At 40.2% G+C, this 24828-nt stretch overlaps 1 protein-coding gene across 1 annotated transcript in view; it reads right to left on the bottom strand.

The window, feature by feature from the left end:
• The window catches only part of MCTP2 (multiple C2 and transmembrane domain containing 2), a 234536-nt gene extending 210469 nt beyond the window's left edge, over nucleotides 1-24067 (bottom strand). The window contains exon 1 of the mRNA XM_002926690.4: nucleotides 23883-24067. The gene's annotated coding sequence lies outside the window, so the exon portion shown is untranslated. The remainder of the gene's footprint in view (nucleotides 1-23882) is intronic.
• Nucleotides 24068-24828: the final 761 nt, after the last annotated feature.

The following is a 24828-nucleotide window of genomic DNA, read 5'->3' as shown; positions in this document are numbered from 1 at the left end:
CCCCCTGCTTGTGTCCCCTCTCGCTGGCTGTCTCTATCTCTGTCAAATTAATAAATAAAATCTTTAAGACAAAAAAAAAATAAAATAAAATAAAATAAAATAAAAAAATGTATGTGGTGTCAAGATTCACATTTGAAAAAATTTTGATGAGTTCAGTTTATCAATATTTTTTTTCTCTGAGTGTTGTGTTTGTGTGTGTGGATGTATGTAGTGGGTATGGTTTAAAAATCCTCAGGATCACTAATATATGTGCATTTATTTTCTTGGAAAAGCTCTGTGCACTTCATAGTCATTTGTTCTATCCTAAATTGTTTACTTATGGTTTTAGATGGGGGGTGAGATTTTTTTCTTATCTATGTACATAATCAAATTTCAAGGAACCTTTTCATTAATGAAACCTATCCTACCTCCCAGTGATGTACAAAGCCATCTCTATCAGGTGTATAATTTCCGTATATAAGGTCTGTACCTGGCTATTGAGACCTGTGCCAATATCACATAATTAATTACTACAGGTTTGATATCTAGCTGGGTAAGGTTCCCACCTTGTTGTGGTTCATCAGATTGGTTTCTTTTCTCTCTGCTCTTTCATATAAATTTTAGAATCTATTTATTCGCTTAATACCCCCAATCTCAAATAAAAGTGGTGAACACTTTGGTTGGCAGTTGCTTTACAAATTAATCTGAGGACAGGTTCAAGATATTGTTATCTTCCTAGCCATGAATATAGTTACTTTCTATGTCTTTTTTTTTTTTGTAATAGACTTTATTTTTTAGAACAGCATTAGATATACACAATAACTGCACAAAAGTACGAGTGTTCCCATATATCCCCTCTTTTTCTCAACAAAATTTCTCCAATTATTGCCATCTGTCATTAATGTGGTACATTTGTTACAACTGATGAATTATTACTGACATATATTATTAACTCAAGTCCACTCTAGGGTTCACTCTTTGTATTGTACATTTCTGAGTTTGGACATATGCATAATGTCATGAATCCACCATTATAGAATCATACAGAATAGTTTCACGGCTTTAAAAATTCCTTTTGTTCCACCTGCTCATTCCTCCTCCCCTCCCCCTGAACCCCTGGAACCACTGGTCCTTTCACCATCTCTACAGTTTTGCCTTTTCCAGAATGTCATATAGTTGGAAACATACATCACACAGACTTTTCAAACTGGCTTCCTGCACTAAGTAATATTTATTTACATTTCCTTCATACCTTTTTGTGGCTTGATACATAGCTCATTTATTTTTCTTGCTGAATAATATTCCATTATATGGATGTGCTACAGTTTGTTTATCAATTCAGCTGCTGAAGGACATTTTGGTTGCTTCAAATGTATGGCAATTATGAATAAAGTTGTTGTAAACATTTGTGCAAACATAAATCTTCAGCTGGTTTGGGTAAATACCAAGTAGTATGATCACTGAATCATATGGTATCTGTAACTTTTAACAGGCTTCAATTGTTCATCAGTTATATATAAATATAAATACATAAATATAATATATAATATATTTATATACATAAATATTTAAATTCTCATAGTAGGCAACTTGCACATATTTTGCCAAATTAATTTCTAGGTACCTCATAGTTTTATAGCTATTGATATTTTTACTATATTTTCATTTTCAGTAGCTAGTATAGAGGAAAATAATTGACTTTTATACATGGATTCTAATTCCTACCATATTGTTGAGGTCATTTATTAATGCTAATAATTTGTCTATAAATTTTAATTCTGGTTTTCAAGTAGACCACTAAATTATTTTCAAATGATGACAGTTTTGTTTCATCTTTTCTAAAATATCTATTCTTTTTCCTTTCTGCACGGAACAGGGCTTCTAATTCAACAGGTAACCAGATATTGGCAATATATTCTATACTATTTTTCCTGATCAGTCTCACAAAGGGTTTATTAGTTTACTAACTTATCTAAAGTTAACATTTCTTTGTTGATTTTATTTATTGATTCCTGTTCTTATTTTTTACTCCTTCATTCTTTCTATACCCTTTGAGTTTGATTTGCTGTTCTTTTTTTTTTTTTTAATTCTTGACATAGAAAATTAGATACTGATTTTTGGACTGCACTATTCTATTATTTATCCATTTAATGCTACAAATTTCCCTCTGAGCACTGAATGAGTTGCATCAAACAAGTTTTGGTGTGTCATATTTTCATTACCACTTAACTCAAAATAATTCCTTATTTCCCTTTTAAGTTCTTCTATAGGATAGTTTTTGTTGTGTTGTTTTTGTTTGTTTGGTTGGGTTTTTGCTTGTTTTTTAGAAGCATAGTGTTTAGGGGCGCCTGGGTGGCACAGCGGTTAAGCATCTGCCTTCAGCTCAGGGCGTGATCCTGGCGTTATGGGATCGAGCCCCACATCAGGCTCCTCCACTATGAGCCTGGTTCTTCCTCTCCCACTGCCCCTGCTTGTGTTCCCTCTCTCGCTGGCTGTCTCTATCTCTGTCAAATAAATAAATAAAATCTTTTAAAAAAAAAAAAAAAAGAAGCATAGTGTTTAATTCTAAAAAAGAAATGGGATTGTCTGGTTATCTTCATGTTATTGACTTCTAGCTTAACGCCTAAGAATTAAGTCAGAAAGGAAAATCCATATGTTTTCATTCCTCTGCAAATAGAGGCTTTCTTTATGGCCCAACTTATGGCCCATCTGCAGTTCTTGGGTTCTATATATGCAAAATTTATTTGAAGCTGATTGTGTTGCTTAAATCTACGTTCTCAAGATTCTTCTGCTTTCTTGTTTTATCAGTAAAGAAAAGAAGGGAGTTACTGAGCAACAGTAATGATATTGAGTTAATGGGACTCAATAAAAGGAATAAAAAGGAGGGGGATGTCAGGATTGAGTCCAGCCCAGTTGAAAAATACTAGAGCTATTCACCCACAAATGCATACTGTGGGATCAGTCTTGGTTTCTCTGTGTTTCAGAAGTTCCACTAGAGAACCCATATTGGTAGCTGAGTACATGACTGTGGAGCTGAGAGATCAGGTCTAGAGACAAGAGTTTGGAGACACTGGCATTCAGATTATGGTAACTGCAGGCATAGTAATAGATGACCTTGCCAAGAAGAGTGTGAAATGGAAAGACGGCATGAGCTTTAAGAAACCCCTGCACTGAACAGTCTGTTAGAGCACGATAAACTTGCAAAGGACATTAAAATGATAAAGTCAGAGAGGATGAAATAAAGTGTGGTGTCACCTTATGACGACTAGACACCAAAACAGAGAAGACAAAAGAAGGGTATTTTATAGAGGAAGTGGTCAGGAGCATGGAGAGCTGTTTGCAGATAACACCAGTCCCGAAAGCATCCCTGTGGCGCAACAGAGCTTAATGGTAATCTTAGTATGACTTGTTGTGGGGGCAGGAGGGGAAAGACTGGGGTAAGTTCTGAAGGGTGTAGGAAAGGAAAAACTGAAGGCAACAGATAAAATTAGGCTTAAGGGGAAGAAGAATGTAGGTCAAGCTGAGGACACTTGATCATGGTTAGAGGTAGATGGATGTAATACTCTTGCTAAAGGTCCATGCTTCTCTGGTTCCAGTGTTCAATCAATAATTACCTCTTGACAAAATTGCTCCCCATCACTTGCCAGTACATATGTGCATGTGTGCATACACACACACACACACACACACACACAGTTTTCTTGAGTCCCTTATCAAAGTATTTCTTATCTACCATGGAGTTACAGACCCAAATTTTGAAATTCAAGCACTGTTCAGTAAACAACTGCATAGTCTTAACAACACACAGCAAGTGTAAGAGAAAGTAATTTACTCCTTCACACACTTGAGTTTAACAGCCTCCTATTAAAACACACACACACTGATCTCTTACCCAGTATGTACATCGCAAACCAACTGCCCAACCTCCAATGTCCTGCCTAACATTATCACATTTAAAGGTTTGTCTAGGAATTACCCACAGAAGCTGAACACCTGAAGTATCTTTAGAACCTTACTGGCAGAAGGATAGAATTACGGGAAGACGTTAATTTCCAGCAAAAATTGAATCCCTCTTGAGTAAATGGCATATTGTAGGAGCCATCTTAGGATATAAAAATGTGACTGAAAGGTAAGCCCAAAGACAGACATTAATTTAGAAGAAAGGAAGCCTTAGACATGTCTGCTTATGCCACTTCTGGTGTGAAACAGAACACGTTTAACAAACTGTGTATGCCTGTCAACCACCGAATCAATATAAATATTTCAGAATACAAAGCGAAAGCTTTCAGAAATATGGCTGTACCTATTAAAAGCAAGAAGAAACTTTTACACACAAATACCTACCTTTTAAATAAACATCACACGCAGTTTATCATTGCCCTACTTTCAAAGCACCAAGCCAGTAGTTTCTCTTATAACAGACGCTTTCAAAGCATTCCCCAAGCGCACACCAAGCCTATGTCAACAGAAGCAGCAAATACCTACTCTCTCTCCAAAGGACATTCTCACCTCCTCCAAGAAGACAGGACAACTCAACAATTCTAATACGCTGTGGACAATTTTACTGATGGCTTCTACAGATTTGCAACCAATTTAAAAACATGTACTCAAAGAAAATCACATCATCATACCCTTAGGCCATCTTATATAGAAATAAAAGTCACATGCTTTCCTCAATTACAAGTGATGGAGGAGAACAGAGAAATCCAATTCTTAGGCAACCAGGTATCCACTATCTCCTGTAATGTCTGTCAAAATTGTTTAGATGGGGAGACTCAAGTAAACAATTAATTTCATCATCTGGATTAAAAATGTTTGAACTAGCAGAAAGTATAACTTTATGACAAACACAAACAGCATATGTACACACCGAGCATTGTCAACCACAGCGTACCCTTTTCCTTTGTTATTTTTACTAATTCATTTATTCAATAAATATTTGCTGGCATCTATGCACTAGTGGTATTACAGCCACCGAGGATCCATCAGTGAACAACATAGAGTCCTTGCTTTCACGAAACTTATGTTCTACTTGGAAGAGAGAGACAACAAGCAAAAATATATTGAATATATTGAGTGATGGCAAAGAGAGCAAGAGCCGAGGGGAAAGGGTGGCTGCAGACAGCCAGGCTGCCATCTTCACATCATGCATCAGGAAAGCCCCCCTTAGATAAGGTGAGCAGAGAACAGAAGCAGTGAGGCAGAGAGCCAAGTGGATGCATGTGGGGGAAGCACCTTGAACACAGAAGACAGACCATGGAAGAGCAGAAGGTCCATAGCAGGGTAGATCTCTGGGAAGACTGAGAAACAGGAAGGAGGCCAGGGTGATTGGAGCAGAGCCAGGGGAGGGACTGGTAGGAAAGGAGTTTCAGAGGGGAGCAGGGGGTCAGATCAGGCAGGTCCTTGTGTGCCACTGTGCAACTGTGAGGACCTTGAGTTTTACTCAGAGTGGGTTGAGAAGCCAATGGAAGGTTAAAAAGAATGCCAATGATTCTTTACTAGTTCCTACTACATATCTGGTCCTGCGTTCACTGTTTTGCATACATCGTCAGCTATGCTCAGAACAATCTTATAAATACATATTTTCATTCCAACTTTACCAAGGAGGAAAATGCAACTTCTGAGCTGCAAATTGAAATCCAGGCTTATCTCAGCATTGCTCAACAGGAGGTCCTACTGGCATTTAGAGTAGGACAATTCTTTGTTGTATGGACTGTCCTACGCACTACAGGATGACAGTTACCAAACCTGGCCTCTACCTCCCACACATCAGCAATGCCCCTTGTCACTGTGACCCTCAAAAACATACACGTTTCCAAAAGTCACTACTTCCACTAGCTAGAACCGCTATGCAGTCCCTGCCCACTGCACCACCTAGCTCTCCCTCCTGTGTTTTATCCTGCTAGCTGAAAATGGGTAAAAGGAACAAAATTCCTAAGATGGATGGATGCATTAAAATTTTTTTTAAAAAAAGGAAAGATGGGTGGATGATGAAACACTTCACAGCTGACCATTCTCCACTGAAACCATTTACTGTAGACCTCTTCCCTTGTCTCAAATTCTAAAACAGTATCACTGTCAAATATCACTGTTGGAACACAATCATCCAGGCCAGAGAACAACATAATATTCTTCAGGTTCAGAGGTGGGCCTTGAGAGATCTTGGAGTAATAAAACAATTGCCTGTAGGCCTGAGGATATAATGGGCTCTGTGCAAAATACTCAGGTGAGAAGATTTTCTTCTGAATGCTAGGTATATTAAAATGTGCTTAAGGAAAAACTAGCAAAAACTACTAGGAAACTGTCTACACCGATGCATAATCATATGCATGTGAGTCTGATCAATTCTGTCCTTTTAAAGCTATTATATCCCCCATGAGACTGCTTATATAAACACTGAAAATTAATACTGAGACGCCAGTTTTTAGTAAGTCTTTATAAGGCAGTCATTGAAAAAGATATGACTCAATATTCTCAAAGTTGTAGGCATCAATCTGTATTATTATCTGCCTAAGATATTAATTATGCTTACAAATGATTTTGATCAGAGCTTGAAAATTAGCAGAATTTGAAACCAAGCCTAAATCTTCATATTGCAATCTGTGAAAAAATGTGACTCAGGATAATCAAAGTTGCAGGGATAAATTTATAACATTATGTGTCTAAAACATTAATGATGCTTACAGCTAAATTTGAAGAGAGCCTGAAAATGGGCAGAATTTGAAACCAAGCCCAACCAAGCCTAATTGCTTCAACAGAAGACATTTCAATGGGCGCTTTAGAAATAGCACTTGATCCTAAGTGAAGAAGACATATTAATGTAGCTGGAACAATTAAAAAGTCCTTATACTATTAGCTTAAACAATAATATTAATAACAGTGTTGCACCATTTGATCCTCAATTCAGGACTGGGAATCTGGCAAGCACGCTTTTCTTAAGTCGAAAAAATCCTCCCATAACATCTTATATACAAAAAGATATAAAATGAAGAGGGCTTTTTTTTTAAATATTTTTAATTATTTTTTCAGGGCTGATTCTATGCTTTCTTATCCCCTAAAAAATCAATATAGAAGGGCTTTGTGATAGGCACCTGGGTGGCTCAGTCAGTTAAGCGTCTGCCTTCGGCTCAGGTCAGGATCTCAGAGTTCTGAAATCGAGCCCTGTGTCAGGCTCCCTGCTCAGCAGGGAGTCTGCTTCTCCCTCTACCCCTGCTCCTGTTCACTCTCTCTTCCAAATAAACGATTAAATTAAATTAAGTTTAAAATAATTTTTTTTAAAAAAGGGCTACCTGAGTATCTACTGGTTCTTATCAGAGTAGCATAAACCTGACTGTAAGAAGTTTACAATCTAGGGGCGCCTGGGTGGCACAGAGGTTAAGCGTCTGCCTTCGGCTCAGGGTGTGATCCCGGCGTTGTGGGATCGAGCCCCACGTCAGGCTCCTCTGCTATGAGCCTGCTTCTTCCTCTCCCTCTCCCCGTGCTTGTGTTCCCTCTCTCGCTGGCTGTCTCTCTGTCGAATAAATAATAAAATCTTTAAAAAAAAAAAAAAAAAAAAAGAAGTTTACAATCTAATAATAAGAATTCAGTGAAGAGCAAAGCAAGTGCAACATATACTATGAGGCAGAGGCAAAGAACTGGGACAGTATTTAATGAGGTATCAATCCTATTGTCTATGCAAATGGAGCCAGTGAAGGGAAAAAGCTTGGTGGGGAGGCTTGCTCGAGAAAAAGGGTATTGACAGCGAAAGAAAAGTAAGACCACAACCATCCCATTACACTTCAACTAAACCAACTATCTTCTAGAATGACTAAAAACAAATAAGCAAAACTGACAACACAAAGTGCTGGCGAGAATACAGAGCAACTGGAACGCTCATGAATTGCTGGCGGGAATGCAAAGTGGCACAGACACTTAGGAAAACCATTTGATAGTTTCTTGTACAATTAAAATTGCAATTACCACATGGCTCAGAAATCTCACTTAGTGGTATTTACTCAAGAGAAACTCAAACGGATTTGCATAGGATGACCTACACATAAATGTTTATAGAAACTTTATTCAAAATCTTAAAAGAAGCCAAACGCAGAAGGCTACATACTGTGTAACATCATCCTTTATGACATTCTGGAGAAGCGAAAACTACAAGGACAGGAATAAGATCAGTGGTGCTAGGGCCAGCGGGATGGGATACAGAAAGGACAAGGGAACTTTGGGGGGGATGACAGAAACCTTTTATATCATGATTATGGTCCCATGTCTCTGTGTCTCAAATTCAGACAACTATATACCTAAACAAGTAAACTGCAGTATGTAAGTTATACCTCAAGAAACCTGATCTGGAAAAAAAGAAAAAAAAACTGGATTTTAATTAAGTTACAAAGCCGTTCTGCAAAACAAATTGAAATGATGTAATTCACCTGAGTACTTCCTGGTCCTTGCCAGTCATGCCAATGTGGAAAAATCGTCTGTCACAATGCCACCCTTCAAATCTTAAAATCCTTCAAACATCACCAGCAGCTGCCTTTTGCACAGTATTTCAAAATGCCTTACACAGCGTTGGAAAGATATTACACTTACCTGTTCTGTTTTCTGATTATATTCTTTCCTTCCTTTCCTTTTATAAGGGAAGAATGGTAAGGTGTCCCAAACGTCAGATGCCCAAAGAGAAACACACGCTCTGTCACCTTGTCTCCACACTTTCCAACTCCCTCTAGGCCATTCACGTTCCGCTCACCGACAGGCAGTGGTCTCCAAAGTGAGCATCTCAGTGTAGGCAGGAACCGAATAACAGAACTTCTACATAATATTTATCTTTACCTTAAAATTGAGAAAAATTCATTGTCGCTAAAATTTAGGACATAGATTGATTTGCTTGTTGGACAATATTTATGGAGCCAAGAATTTGTGCCAAGAATCAGTCAGTGCACTGGGCATGTCACAATGAACAAAACAATGTCCCGGACATCGGAGAGCGTAAGTCCTAGGGGAGACAGGGGAGAAATTATAATAACAAACGCACCCATTTTAAAAACATGTGCACGCAATCTGCACAGGGAAAGGTGGTAATGAAGAAATCGAAAGCCAAAAAGAAACCTAGATCAGCCAATCACAGCCACTGGGAGGTGCCCTAGGGGGAAAAGGCAGGTTTCACCGTCCAGAGAGGTAATTCCTGGGCCCCACGCTCTGGGGATCATCTGACGTGCGGCATACGGCATGTGGCATAGGACTCTAAGGTGTGCGTGTGCATGTACGCACACCTGCAGCCCTGGCCAGAGAGATTTACAGATGTTACCCAGGCACTGACAAAGATACTTGCCAAGAAACTGTGGACTGAAGATAATTCTAATAACAAAGCACATGCAAAAGCATCAAAGAGGGGCGCCTGGGTGGCACAGCGGTTGGGCGTCTGCCTTTGGCTCAGGGCGTGATCCCAGCATTATGGGATCGAGCCCCACATCAGGCTCCTCTGCTAGGAGCCTGCTTTTTCCTCTCCCACTCCCCCTGCTTGTGTTCCCTCTCTCACTGGCTGTCTCTATCTCTGTCGAATAAATAAAATCTTTAAAAAAAAAAAAAGCATCAAAGAGCATAATTATACTTCGAGAATGAGCTTTTCGTAAAACTCAAACAATGCAGTGATTAAAAATGTTAATCATGGCATGTCTGATCATATTACTCTTAGTGCAAATGAGCATTTGTTAATACATGGAGTGAGAGCAACAGCTTTTTTATACTTATGATAGCTTCTAAATGTTTATACATTGCTCATTTCCTCTTTGTGTCATTCCCTCCCTTTTGAAACTACCTTAAAGGTGTCATTTATATACAATAAAATGTACCCATTTTTCATGTGTCATTGTGTAATGTTGAGTCAACTTTCTGAGTTATGCAGCTATCACCACAATCTACTTTTAGGACAGTCATCCCTCCTGTTCAACATCTCTTTAAATGCAAATGACAATGTACATATTACAGTAGTTCCAAGCTAAGTAGATGGAATCGACAGGTAAATAAACGTGTATACATGGCCTATGTGCTTCAAACTATTTGAAAAAAGAGGGGCATGGCCCAAAAGCATGGAGACTACGGCTTTAGGGCCCCCGCCACAATGTCCCCAAGTCCAGATAACCCCCTGTAGAAACCACACTGCACTTAGGTCCTTTATCTGCCTCTCTGACGCCTTCACTATCTTGATACATGGCTCAGATGCCTTTCCCTGCACTTAGAGTTGTGTCTCTGTGATCCCTGATAAAGCTGGAGGAAGAACAAGTGTTTTGGAAATCACTTTATCAGAAGGAGGGAATCGCAGCCAAATCCGTGTCTGGAGGCTAGGCCTGAAGACCTAAAGTTCAGTGAGGTAACATCTGATCTCCAAGACTCTGGGGTAAGGGACACTTACACACACACACACACACACACACACACACATACTCACGCTACAAATCAGTATTAACAAGCATCTGGGGGCGCCTGGGTGGCACAGCGGTTAAGCGTCTGCCTTCGGCTCAGGGCGTGATCCCGGCGTTATGGAAAAAAAAAAAATTTTAAAAAAAAAAAAAAAAAAAAAAAAAAAAAAAAAAAACAAGCATCTGAATAGCAAGGTGCTCCAAGAAGAACCAAGAAAAAAACTGCTCCATTCTAAAATTAGCCGTGCATCTCCCGAACAATTGCTTTTATCCAAAATACAGTGAGACTCAGGCCTTTCTTTTTTGAAACTGGTCAGAACTCAGGGCGAACTTGAGAGTTTCTCTCTCCCTAACCTAATATTTTTTTCTAACATCATCTCTGCTCCACCTTTTCATACTTGAATATCTTTCACCTTCATTCCTTTTTTTTTTTAATTTTATTGACTTATTTTGAAAGAGAAAAAGAGCATGTGCGAGCCAGGGGAGGAGCAGAGGGAGAAGCAGAGAGAATCCCAAGCAGACTGCACGCTGATTGTGGAGCCTTATGTGGGGCTCAATCCCATGAATGTGGAATCATGACCGGAGCCGAAATCAAGAGTCTGATGCTTAACTGACTGAGCCACCCAGGCACCCTTCTTTTCCTTAATTTTAATTTTGGTTCTGGTTTTGTTGGTGATACATAATCAAATCCTTAAGAAAAACAGAAAGGGAAGTTGAGTATGGATAACTGAATAGATTAATAGCTCATATTTGAGGGCTCACGTGCTACCCATCTTAAACACCTGATATACCTGAAATGCATATTTTCTCATCAATCATTAACGTAACAAGATAGGCAATGTTGTCACAGCCATTGGATAGATGAGAAAGCAATGCACAAGAGTCTGAATACCATGCCCAAGGGCAGGCAGCTAGTAAGTAGTATAGGCAGGATTTGAACCCAGGCCAACTGAATCCACAGGCTCTTCTCTTAATCATTGCTTTCTTGTAATGTCTCCAAACTCACAGCATGTGACAGGATAGGGAAGCTAAATGACAGGATTATAGAGAGGTGGCAAAGGTGACATACTTATGCAAGCAGGAGGGATGGTGACCTAAAAGAGGTCACAAGTGTTAGCACCAGGGAAGAGGATCCAGCCCTTCTGGGTAGGAGAGATTCAGAGATTCTCCCAGATTCAGCTCTTGAGAAGGAATGGTTTAACTGCTCAAAGAACAACTCAAGGCATACATTGTCTCGAAATTATTTTCTTCTAACTACAGTCAATCCTCCTTGTATTTGTGAATCTGCCTACTGAAAAATTTATTTGCAACCCCAGCAGCACTTTCCTGGTCATTCACAAACACGTGCAGAGCGGCAACAAATCTGAGTGGCCCATGTGTACAGTCCCAGCTGAGATTGAACACCACCTCCTTGTTTCAGCTCTTATTCTGCAAACAAGTGTCCTTCTCGAGATCTGATGCCACTTTTTTGCAGTTTCCTTGTTTTTTCTGATTAATTCTCCTGTTTAAAATGGCCCTCACACATAGCACCGAAGTGCTATCTGGTATACCAGAAGCAAGAAGGCTGTGATGCATGTTATAGGGAAAATACACGTTGGATAAGCTTTGCTCAGGCATGGGTTACAGTGTTGTTGGCTGTGAGTTCCATGTTAATGAACCAGTGATATACATTAAATAAAGGTGCTTTTGAGCAGAAATGCACATAAAACAAGGTTATTTATTAATAGGGTGAGAAAAAGGTGACCAGAGGTTCGCAGGAACCTAACTCTGTATTTCCTTTAGGAGGGCTCCTTCAATGTTCCTCCTGACCTGTGAAGCATAACTACTGTGAATAACAACACGCAATTCTGTATCTCTTTTGATAGACATTTTGTCCAGTCAGAATCCAGCCAGAAATCCAAGTGCGTCTCGGGTCCTGCCCTGCTTAAGAAACAGGTTTACGGTCACAAAGTTTTACATCAAGAGTCTGTTTTGTACTATAAGGATGAAATAATAATCCAGAATTTTTTTCCATAAAGGAATGTTATGCCCAATTCATTTTGCAACTAAAATAATAATATGTAGGGTGCTGGGGTGGCTCAGTCAGTTAAGCATCCCACTCTTGATTTCAGCTCAGGTCATGATCTCGGGGTTCTGAGATCGACCCCAACTGGGCTCCAGGCTCCCTGCTCAGCGGGGAGTCTGCTTGAGAGTCCCCTCCCTCTTCCCCTCCTCATCCCCCACTCATGCGTGCATGCTCTCTCTCAAATAAATGAATAAAATCTTTAAGAATAAATAAATATATAAAATAATATGCTTTGAGGAGCAATAGATATTTTAAATGCATATTAAATTGAACACATAAGCACTGCAGCTATGACTCCTATAAATGTTGCAGTCATTTGCATTCACAATTGAAGTTCAAATTAAGAGTGAGTTTAGTGATCACTGATCTTAATTAGTGATGCTAGGCCGATATGTTTCCAGCAGTTTCCCAGTGATCACCCAAAGAACAGTTGGTGTTACAAGTTGTGGAAAGACAGATCAGGAACACACACACATGCATGCACACACATGCACACACATACTAGACATACTACTTAAAACTACAATTTTCCAGGGGCACCTGGGTGGCTCAGCCATTAAGCATCTGCCTTCGGCTCTGGTCATGATCCCAGGGTCCTGGGATCGAGCCCCGCATCAGACTCCCTGCTCGGTGGGAACCCTGCCTGCTTCTCCCTCTCACATTCCCCTTGCTTGTGTTCCCTCTCTCACTGTCTCTGTCAAATAAATAAATAAAATCAAAAAAAAAAAAAAAAAACAACTACAATTTTCCAGCAATTCTTTTCAAATGAAGCTCAGTTAGCAAAGATACACATTAAAGGGTACACTGGAATAATGTATTTAATGATAATTGTACAATGAAAATATAATGAAGTTTCACTTCCTGGTCCTTAATAACACTATAATTATTTATGTGACTGCAACTAAAAGCCTTTTAAGTAAATTTAATTTTTTTAAAGATTTTATTTATTTATTAGAGAGAGAGATAGCGAGAGAGGGAACACAAGCAGGGAGAGTGGGAGAGGGAGAAGCAGGCTCCCAGCAGAGCAGGGAGCCTGACGCGGGGCTTCATCCCAGGACCCTGGGATCATGACCTGAGCCAAAGGCAGATGCTTAACGACTGAGCCACCCAGGCACCCCATAACTATAATTTAATTTTTTAAATTTTAAAATAAGCAACATTACTCTGAATAAAAGAATATAGTAGATTATATTGCTGGAATAAAATGTATAATGACAGTAATTAGAGGGAAAGGAAATAAAACACTGACTTAAAGTTTTGCAAAAGTAATTAGTTGCCTAATTAGATTAACTAGTATATACAAGAAATGTATATAACATAACATCATTATAATGTTTTTCAAAAGTCCTGAAATAAATCTAATTTCCAATAAATGCAACCTCACATTGACCACGCTGGTTTAAATAGGATGTCCCATCCAAAGTTGCATATAATGGGAAACAAACTTATCACTAGTTTTAAACTGTGAACTACAGCATGAATTCATTCCAGAAGGACAGAAAAACCAGTCAAGCAGGGATTTTATTTGACAGCCTCGTCTACAGTTAGAAAAACTATTTCTTGGGGTACCTGGGTGGCTCAGTCATTAACCATCTGCCTTCAGCCCAGGTCATGATCCCAGGGTCCTGGGATTGAGCCCCACATCAGGCTCCCTGCTCAGCGGGAGGCCTGCTTCTCCCTCTCCCACTCCCCTGCTTGTGTTTCCTCTCTCTCTGTCTCTCTCTGTGTCAAATAAATAAAATCTTTAAAAAAAAGAAAAACTATATATTTTACTAATATTCTCCAGCCAATGCTATCTACAACCATTAGCAGAGACATATTTGGAATACTGGAAGAATCACCCACATATGCCTGGATGTCTCAAAGTCAGACCTCAGCGTGACCATCTCATAGGGGTGGGGTGGGGGTAAATAAACAGTGAGTAACGTTCACTGAGTATGTACTACGTCCCTCATACTAAGTTAGAGGCCACAAATTAAATTTATATAATACTCATAAAGTCCTGTAGGGATGATGAAAAAATTTAAAAAAAAATCTCTACAGATTAAGGAACTCAAATGAATTTGCCCTGGGTCACCCCCTTGTTTTTGGTAGCAGGGCTGTCATTGAAACTCACATCTGCCTAGCTCAGGGCCTATGTGCTTTCCATTCTGCCAGGCTGTTCCATTACTCGAGTGGTAAAGTAGTCACTGAAATTACCACTTTGAAATTGGAATGAGAGACAGGGTACTGAGGGGAACTGAGAGCTTGGAGCCTCTTGACTCTTCTCTCAAGCTTCTCTCCTCTGCAAACTCTCTTCCACTCACCAGAGCAGTAGCATTTCAGAGATGCGATCCCCTTGAATGGTTCCAGTATTGTCTGCAGGAAACAGTTGAAAGTCCTTAATGTGGCATTTGAAACCCCACTGACTACCTGGCCACCACCAGCAAGTCCTGCCATTCCACCTGTGATGAGAGGTGGGAGGCCGGGAGGAAAACAAGGCTTGGAGCTGTCACTCTGGAAAGCGTGCCAGCTTATGCATGAGGGGTGTGCCCTGTGATCAAGAGATGGTACCCACAGCTGAACAGCAGGCATGGTCTCAGGGGGTGGACTGCAGCCTGGGGAAGGAATGGCGAAGAGACGGTAGAACATTCTGGAATTGAATACACCACCCTGGAGGAAGTCCCGCTGGATTCAGAGTTGGAGAGGTATTTTGCAGAGATTTTCTCCACTGAGATGCTCAGGGGCCAGAATCCCCAGGAAGGATACATCAAAGTTCTATGAGTAGAATAAACAGGAATGATCAGTGTGGAAGCTGGACTCACAGATCAAGTGTAGGAGGTGGAGGCAGAATCTTTTCATATATTCTTGTGTGTGTTTAAAGCAAATGACCAGCTGGTGACTAGCCAAAGGGGAAGAGCAGGGTTTAGAAAGATAAAGAACAGGGGCGCCTGGGTGGCACAGCGGTTGAGCGTCTGCCTTCGGCTCAGGGCGTGATCCCGGCGTTATGGGCGAGCCCCACATCAGGCTCTTCCGCTGTGAGCCTGCTTCTTCCTCTCCCACTCCCCCTGCTTGTGTTCCCTCTCTCGCTGGCTGTCTCTCTCTCTGTCAAATAAATAAATAAAATCTTTAAAAAAAAAAAAAGAAAGAAAGATAAAGAACAGGGAGGTTAGAAGGCTCTTCACCAAATGCATGGAATCTGGAAAGAGCCAACTATGCAGCAGTGAGGAGGGCATTATGGCACGTGAGGGTTAGACTAGAATCATCTACTGTTCTGCCCAATCACAAAGTATAAATGGCAACACTGGTACAAGTGATGAAATCAGGGCAGATACACTCTTTTCTACAGCAGAGACTTCAGTAAGCCTTCACAAGGAACCATGACACTCTAAAAGCACCCTTTACAAAATCATCTCCCAGCAAGAACTTCAAGCACAGGGCAATCCAGGCTTCCAATGAGAAGTAACAGCAGCACAATTATCCCATCCCTTCTAGGAAAATCTTAGGCCAGGTTTCTTTGTTGGCATTCAGAACTGGGGGTTTTAGAAAGGGAACTACGTGTAGGTTACATAACCACCTAAATAGTGTTTGAGTCACACCCCCGTAATGAAACCTATCAAGACTCGCACCGAAGGGAACAGACAAAATAGCTACGTAAGTGTTCCTACGCCATCAGCTTCAACTTTCCAGCCCCTCCCCACTGCGTTCTCTCTAACGTTGAAGAATTGAGAGTTCAATGAGCTTATTTCAGAACCTTCAGCAAATTATTCTCCTTCCTGTCTCCCTATGCAGATTTTGGACATCTTTTCATGCTGCATTTTTACTGAGATCTGGCAAAGCCCATGCTTTGAGGTGCTCTAGGCTGTGGTGGTGGGGAGGGGAGTCCGCCAGGGTGGACTGAGCATGCCCCAGTAAGTGTCCAGGACAACCCTGGGACAGGCAAAGAAAATATTGGAACTTCCATTCAGACGGATCTAATGTGTCTGTTTAATTTCTATTTTGGTGAGTGTTTAATAATACATGTAATATCAGCACATAGTACATGTACATAATTTATAAGCAAATATGTAAACTTATATTGGGTGTGTCTGCTCAAAAAGTACCTGCTCGTAGGCTGTATGATCAAAGGAACATGAAGAGAACGTTTCTAGAGCGCCTAAACAATTAAATCCTGCTGGGAAAAAAAAAAAAAAACAATTGCAATACTAAGAAAAGAATTTGCTTTTCCCCTTTAGGCAAAGACTATTTTCAGAACTGTGTCTCTTCTTTCAGAAAAAAAAGGATCAGGTAACGAACATAAAACAACCCAGACAAGGTTAAATACACAAGATGCTTGTTTAAAAAAAAAAAAAAAAAGGAAGTGTGATACAAATAGGGTTTTCGGTAAATACTGCTGTCACCTCTGTTAAAGGGAGTTTCTCTAGGGAAATCCATTAAGCATTAATTTCAACAAATGATCTCATTTGTCTCAAGTTTACTCTAACACTTACAAACTACATTATGCACTGTCTCCTTTTGCTTCCTCCAAACCATTCATATCATTTGCATTTTCAAAAGTAGACACAGGTGCCTTTCTGTGGACCCAGGTGATGGGGCAGAGGTAGGAAAAAAAGATTTGAATCTCCTCTGAGAGAGAAGTCTTTCATAATTAGAGCAGAAAATAAAAGTCACAACATTAAAATAAATCCATTTACCATAGCGCAGGGTTAGAGAAATCTCACCAACCGAAGTCTTGCTTTAACTGTGACTTCACGAATAACAGACAGGGATCAGAAACCCTCATGACCCGGCAGCACAAGTTAAGGTCAATATGCAGAAAAGACCATAAGTATCCTTTCGGTGGTGACGTTCCCAAAAACAAAATGACTTTACTTTGGGATGCTCCCAGGTCATTGTTAATGTACACCACTGTTACAGTTGCAAAATGTACAGGAGATAAGGTTGAAATTTGGTCTGATCTATCACAAATTCTGAAAGTTCCTCTTTTGAATTAACTCCCAGGATCAGCTTTCCAAGTCTGACTTGACCTCTTATTTCCTCATCAATTCAGTGGCCAGATCAGACAGGGGACCTGCTCCCTGGAGGCTTGTGTTCCTGTAGGGTTGAATATGTGTGGGGGGCATACGGAGTTATTTCACAGAGGAACTGGTAACATACGAGCAGAGTGACAAAAGGAAAAACCTGGCTATTTGGGGAAGACGATTCCAGAGAGGAGTCCACGCAAAGCCCCACAGCCAGAAGCATGCTCCTTGTATCCTAAGAATGGCAAAGAGATCAATATAGCCAGACTACATGATCTGGCAGACAGTATGAAGAGATGACATCAGAGGGGGACCTGGGGCCAGCAAAGACTTTAGGTTTTTTTTTTTAAGATCGATTTATTTATTTGGTGTGTGGGGGAAGGGCAGACAGAGAGGGAGAGAAGCATACTCTCCACTGGGTGAGGAGCCTGACGCAGGGCTCGATCCCAGGACCCTGAGATCATGACCTGAGCTGAAATCAAGAGTCAGGCGCTTAACCAACTGAGCCACCCACGCGCCCCAAGACTTTAGATTTAAGTGAGCAGGGAAGCCAAGGCAGCAGGGAGGATGGAGAGGTGAAGGTTGGTCACAGGATGGATCTGATTTGTTCTGTGTTTCTAAAGGATCACAATAGCTGCTGTGGAGAGCCTGTCCCATATTGAGCAAGAGTTGAAGGAGACCAGCCAGAAGTATAGGATCAAAGGGTCTTCCATTTGCTATTTGCTTTTTCCTTTTTTAGCTTTCTGGCTATTCAGATGTCAATAAGAGTGGATCCATAGTTGGGGCGCCTGGGTGGCACAGCGGTTAAGCGTCTGCCTTCGGCTCAGGGCGTGCTCCCGGCGTTATGGGATCGAGCCCCACATCAGGCTCCTCTGCTATGAACCTGCTTCTTCCTCTCCCACTCCCCCTGCTTGTGTTCCCTCTCTCGCTGGCTGTCTCTATCTCTGTCGAATAAATAAAATCTTTAAAAAAAAAAAAAAGAGTGGATCCATAGCCCTGCTGGAAATGCCAACCCTATACCACATTTTACATTACACTGCCTATTCCATCCATTCAGGAAAGAAGAAAACAGGAAGGTTACACTTCCTTACAAAGAGGTCCTTTGCTTCGCTGAGAATCACACTCACAGAAAAGACACCCATCCCTGAGACAGGTTGCCTTCCTGATATGCACCAGTGACATTATCAAAGCCTCCCAACCTAAACGTCAGGCAAATTTTGCAAGTATTTACTGGGATTTCTATTTCTGTCTGAAAGGAGTCGCATATTGGGTAGAGGAACAGCTTAAGGACAGTCAAGTGTGTCATCAATAAAAGTTGTTATTCATTCCGCAGACATGGGGTGGTAGGGGAGGGAAGTGTGTATTTTATTCCTACCATATGTCAGGAACTGTTCTGGACAGTGCGGAGGAAGAAAAAAAAAAAAGTCTTCTCAGGACATCTGAGAAAATAAAAGTCATCCTGACCAAAAATACTGTGATCATTAACAGTGAATTCCAGCTGCATGTCAGCAGGAAACATGTCCCCCCAGATCATGTTAGAGCTTTCAAACAACTACTTTTGAAAATGATTTCTTTCAGACCAGTTCCCCCAAAATCCACTGTATTCCTCCTGCCTCCTGAACAAAGATTACTGGGATACCCAATAGGTACTTCTGAACAGCGCCCAGTATACAGCTGGTCCCAGCTTCGTCTGGTCCTGACTTAAAACTATCCTGCAAGGGGTGCCTGAAGAGCTCAGTTGGTTAACCATCTGCCTTCAGCTCAGGTCATGATCAGAGGGTCCTGAGATCGAGCCCCACATTGAGCTCCCTGTTCAGCCAGGGAGTCGGCTTCTCCCTCACCCTCTGTCTCTCCTCCCCGCTCATCCTCCCTCTCTCTCTCTCTCTCTCTCTCTCTCTCTCTCAAATAAATAAAATCTTTTTAAAATCTTTTAAAAAATACTATCCTGCATAAGCCCAGAGCCCTTCTCCACTCCTTCCTGCCAAAGCACCCCAGGATTCCCAATGGGAAGCAGTCTCCATTTTTGAGGGTCTTTATCTCACTATTTGGCAAAAACAGGTACAAATAAAATAAATAATGATTAAAGTATTTATTGTCTCAGATGGTGAGAAGAGCTTGGCAAAAACAAAACTGCTAAAAAAATTAACTGTCTAGCCTTCTATATTAAATGGATTCTAATACCAAAGATCTTAGCTATAGAGATGAAAGCCAGCTCTCTACTAAAAATAGTAACAATTCTAAAGAGTTCTTCCTTTTTTACTGGTAGGTCTCCAAAGTATCTGCCTGACAAAACTTGAAACTTAGCTATCGTCACTAAAGTTATATTTAATTTATTTCTGTCAACAGTCCTGACTAGACCGTTCATCCCACCAAGCACATTAGTGTGTAGCGGTAAGATCAAAATGTTAGGAACTAGTTTTAAAAGTATTGATCAATAATAATCTACCAAATGTTGTCGTTAGGGAAAAAAAGGAACAATGTTTCTGATGTCCCAAATGGAGACTTCTAAAAAGCTGTATGTCCATAAATTCCAGTTGGGCCAAGCCTGGCACCACATTCATTGACCATTCCCAAGCATAACACCTTTTTAAAAAAAAAAAAAAAAAAAAAAAAACCTTTCAGATTAAACCCATCTGAAAACTGCAAGCTTTAGAGAAATAATACAGTGACATTATTGAAGTTACAAGCAATGCAACAGAGTTGGAAATTCTCTCTGGCAAAGCCATTCATTTCTAAATAAAGAATCATCAATCATTTAAGGCTGTGATCAATGGCAAACTAAAGCCTTACTTTCATAAGGGCAAGCATGACAGTTTAAATTCATTCATTCATCCAACAAATATGTCTGTAACTTAGTATTTATCAGAATATAAAATCTGTGTTTTCTTAACATTTGTATAGTTAAGTTGTGTTAACATCAATTTCACCCACATATGAAATCACTGCTTCAAGAAATCACACACTGGACACATTTGTTAAATTTCCAATTCAAGTGGTAATTTGTTTATGGGTGAGAACTTGTGACCCTTTGTTGTGTAGTAACTATGGGTAAGCACTGCACTGAACTCTTTGTCTGTGAATTTTTTGAATTCTCAAACCACAACAGAAGTGAGCAAAATTACTCTATTAAATATGAGAGGAGAGGCACCTGGGTGGCTCAGCTGGTTAACCTTCGGACTCTTGATTTCCAGTCAGGTCATGATCTCAGGGCTGTGAGATCCAGCCCTGCATCAGGCTCCCTGCTGGGCATTGAGCTTGCTTAAGATTCTCTCTTCCCCTCTCCCTTCGCCCACCCCACCCTCTCTCCCCCTCTCTAAAAAAATAAAATAAAATGAACACGAGAAGAAATCAAGGATTATAAATATTAAGCATCTTGTCTGCTAATATGTGGCAGTGTGAAGATTTGAACCACTTTCTCTATAACCACAAAATCTGTGCTTATACCTACAGACTACCTTGTCATCCCTAACTGGGGATCATCAAATCTCTCTTCAGGGTAAGTCAGTCATAATTCTATTAAGAATTAAAAAATCCAAAGGACACCATGGACATGATAATTATTGGTGCATTACAGTGGGAAACAGTACAGAAAATTACAAAGGCTAATTAAAAAGGGATGGGATTTAACTATCCTGTGAAATAAGTAGCAATAATAAACAGAAGCAATTTAGAAAAGAATTACAAGAAGATCCAAACCCTATGAAGAAAACACTAATCCATCATCGAGGTATTCAAAATTTTCTATCATGTCACCCAAGGAGGCTCCAATCTCCTGTCCACACACATACAAACTTGATTTATACAGTTTAAAATCTGAGTCATTGAAGGTGAAAGTAAACAGTGTGCTGCAGAGCATATAGAGACACGTTAAAAGCAGATGTTGGTTTCAGCCCCACCACTGAGTTAGAACAACACCAGATTTTTTTAAGCTGGTGAGAAAATGTTTTTCCATCTTTGGACTTCAATGGTTCTAATTGCATGAATATTACAATAGAATTAGATCTATAACTGAAAAGACAAGAGACTATCATACTGCTCATATTTTTTATGAGTTAAAAAAAATAGAGTGCAATGGGAATGAAGGTATGGGTTTTCTCCCCCTAGGCTCAAGGAACAAAATACACACTACTTACTCTCCCAAGGCATTCAGAATTCAGTAGGAGAGGCAGAAAAAGCAATTCCAATACAAGGTGGTATGACCTATGAGGTGTTAAGAATGAGATGCTAATGGAACACACAAGAGATGTACCAACCTATCACAGTAAGAACTTGGACCAAGGGAATAGTAATTAGGATGAAGATTAGGGGATTGATGGAGAAGCTGAATTATGTCATCTACTATTGTATGTGTTGGGAGGGTAGGGCTGAGGCAAAGGCAAATGTCTAAGGTTTCTTGGGCAGCAAGGAATCCAATGGAACTCCATTTAACACAGGGAAATAAGAACAAAAGTTATTTACAGAAGGCAAGATGATTTCCATGTTGAATGTGTTCAGCTCAAAGACTGATAAAATACCAAAGTTGAGACAGATTATAGCCCAACTGGATATTCAGGTTTAGAGTTCAGGAACAAGGTCTGGGATAGAAATGAGGAAGATAAGACCATCCCTCCCCTTCCCAAGCAAGTGTGTAAAGTGAAAAGAAAACAAGATTAAGGACAGAACTACAGGTATCACAGACTTTTAGTGGAAGCACAGAGAAAAGGGAACTCTTCATGAACACTAAGGACTGGCCAGGGGGACACAAGAGAGTCAGGGAGGAAAAGGAACCAGGATCAAGGAATCTGAAAACAGAAGAAGTTTCAATGAGGGAGTGAGCAAACATCTCAATACTTGAAAGAAGTAGACTGAGGAAGGCAAAAGTGCATCCATGGTTTTTGGCTACTGGGAGGGCTGCACAGACCTTGGCGACACAGGAACTAGAAGGCAGCAAGTTGGGAAGGCAGGAAGCAAAGATATGACAAGAGACACCCTTTCAGAATGCTCTGCTGTGAGGAGGAAAGAGATACTCCATAAGCATATGCCAGTGAAGATGCAATGAATGAACATTATCATTTCATTAAGATAGGCTAAATTTTAAAAATTAAAGTCATTAATGAAGACATGTAAAAGCAAATAAGTAGACATTGTAAATATGTAAAATTCAGATTTTAATCATAGACACCCCCCATCAAAAATCTTACAATTGACTTTTCCCTCTAAGTTACCATTTTCATGTCTTATTTGGATGGCAGAGGTCTAATTAAAATTTGTTAAATAGAACTGAAGGTCAAATGGCTAATTAGGATAGAGATATGGTTAAAGCCCAGAGCTCTTGATTCGCTAGGTAATTGTCTTTCAATGACAAGGGAAAAGGTTGTGCCTTGCACCTGCAGTAAACCTTTTAAAAAGAAGTTGCATGCAATATCATTAATCATTAGGGAAATGCAAATCAAAACCACAATAAAATAACCATCGCATACCCATGGGGGTGGCTACTATTAAGAAAAACAGGGGCGCCTGGGTGGCTCAGTTGGTTAATCATCCAACTCCTGATTTCAACTCAGGTCATGATCTCAGGGTCGTGAGATCCAGCCCCGAGTCGGGCCCCACACTCCGCGAGGAGTCTGCTTGAGATTCTCTCTCTCCCTCTGCCCCTTCCCGGACTTGCTCTCTTTCTCAAATAAGTAAATAACTAAAATCTTAAGAAAATCAGAAAATAGTAAGTGTTGGTGAGGATCGAGGGAAACTGGAATTCTTATGCCCTGTTAGCAGGAATGTAAAATGGTACAGGCTCTAGGGTAATGGCTCCTCAAAAAATTAAACATAAGATCACCATATGTTCCAGCAATTCTACTTCTGGATATATACCCAAAAGAAGTGAAATCAGGCACTGGCAGAGCTATTTGTACACTCCTATTGATAGCAGCATTATTCACAATAGCCGAAGACGAAAGCATCCCAGGTGTCCATCACTAGATGAATGGATAAGCAAAATGCAGTATATGCATATAAAAGAATATCACTCTGCCTTATAAGGAAGGAAACTCTGACTCATGCTACAACATGGATGGACCTTGATAACATTATGCTAAATGAAATAAGGCTGTCACAAAAGACAAATACTATATGACTCTACTAATTGAGAGTAGTCAAATTATTGGGGACAGAGAATAGAATGGTGGTTGCCAGGGGCTGGGGTAAGGAAAGTTGAGAAATGGCTGTTTTGGGTACGGAGTTTCAGTTCTGCAACATGAAAACAGGTCTGGAGATGGGTGGTGGTGATGCTTACACAACAATGTGAATGGACTTCAATACCACTGAACTATGCCCTCAGAAAATGGTGAAGATGATAAATTTTATGTTTATGTTACCAATGTTTAAAACAAAATTTACATAAGTTAGAAAACTGATTTTTAAGCCAAGGTGGACTAAATATATGGATTTATAAAGTGGTACCTTGAAGAGGTTGTATTCAGCAGGGGCACTCGGGTGACTCAGGCAGTTAAGAATCTGACTCTTGGTTTTGGCTCAGGTCATGATCTCATGGGTCACGATCTCAGGGTCATGCAATCAAGTGCCGCATCAGGCTCCGTGCTCAATGTGAAGTCTGCTTAAGATTCTCTCTCCCTCTGCCCAAATACCCCCCTAAAATAAATAAATCTTAAAAAAAAAGAGGTTGCATTAGGTCAAATAATAAGATATATATGTTACTATAACAGGGTCAAAACACCCAGGTGACCACAGATGTCAAAAAAGGAACAAGACCTACACAGGCTGAGCTGAGGTGGGGGCTGAGGCATGACAGAGAAAGCACTGGGCTGGAGCTGTCCTGATTTTTCAAGAGATGCTTCCAGCCTAAACACATATGTGAACTTTCCACAGATTTATATACCGGCAGTCAAAGAGCCACTACTCTCAAATCATTTTCCATAGCCATCCTTCTATGTCATTATATAAATATCAATATACGGCTTCCCATTTGGATAAAATATTTGCTAAAACTTGACTATGAGGACATTTTCTACTGCCTGTCACTCTATAAATGCTCAACACCAATTCACTTTTAATAACACAACAGAGACAGCTTTTTTCCTAGAATGGATCGTTTTTGCACCAGAGTCGTTGGGCTATGTTGTCGATTGTGCTATCTTGGTCCCTTCACACTGAATTCTATAAATAAGCATAAAAATCAAAATGTATTATTTTGAGCAACTTTTCCCTTAACTTTAGGACTGTTCTCTGAATGATTTCACCTTGTGGAGTTCGGGTCAATTAAACAACTGAGATACAAAGACCCTCACTGAGCTCATAAAAGGAAAAATAAATAACTCTCAGTCCCCCACTGTAAGGTATAAATTCACTTAGATAAAGTTGTTTTCAAGGTTATTCCACGGTGTTAGTT

The sequence above is a fragment of the Ailuropoda melanoleuca genome, chromosome 9 (assembly GCF_002007445.2).
Source record: "Ailuropoda melanoleuca isolate Jingjing chromosome 9, ASM200744v2, whole genome shotgun sequence".
NCBI classification, from domain to species: Eukaryota; Metazoa; Chordata; class Mammalia; order Carnivora; family Ursidae; genus Ailuropoda; species Ailuropoda melanoleuca.
Note: the sequence above shows the minus strand (reverse complement) of the source record. Positions and strands in the feature narration are given on the sequence as shown.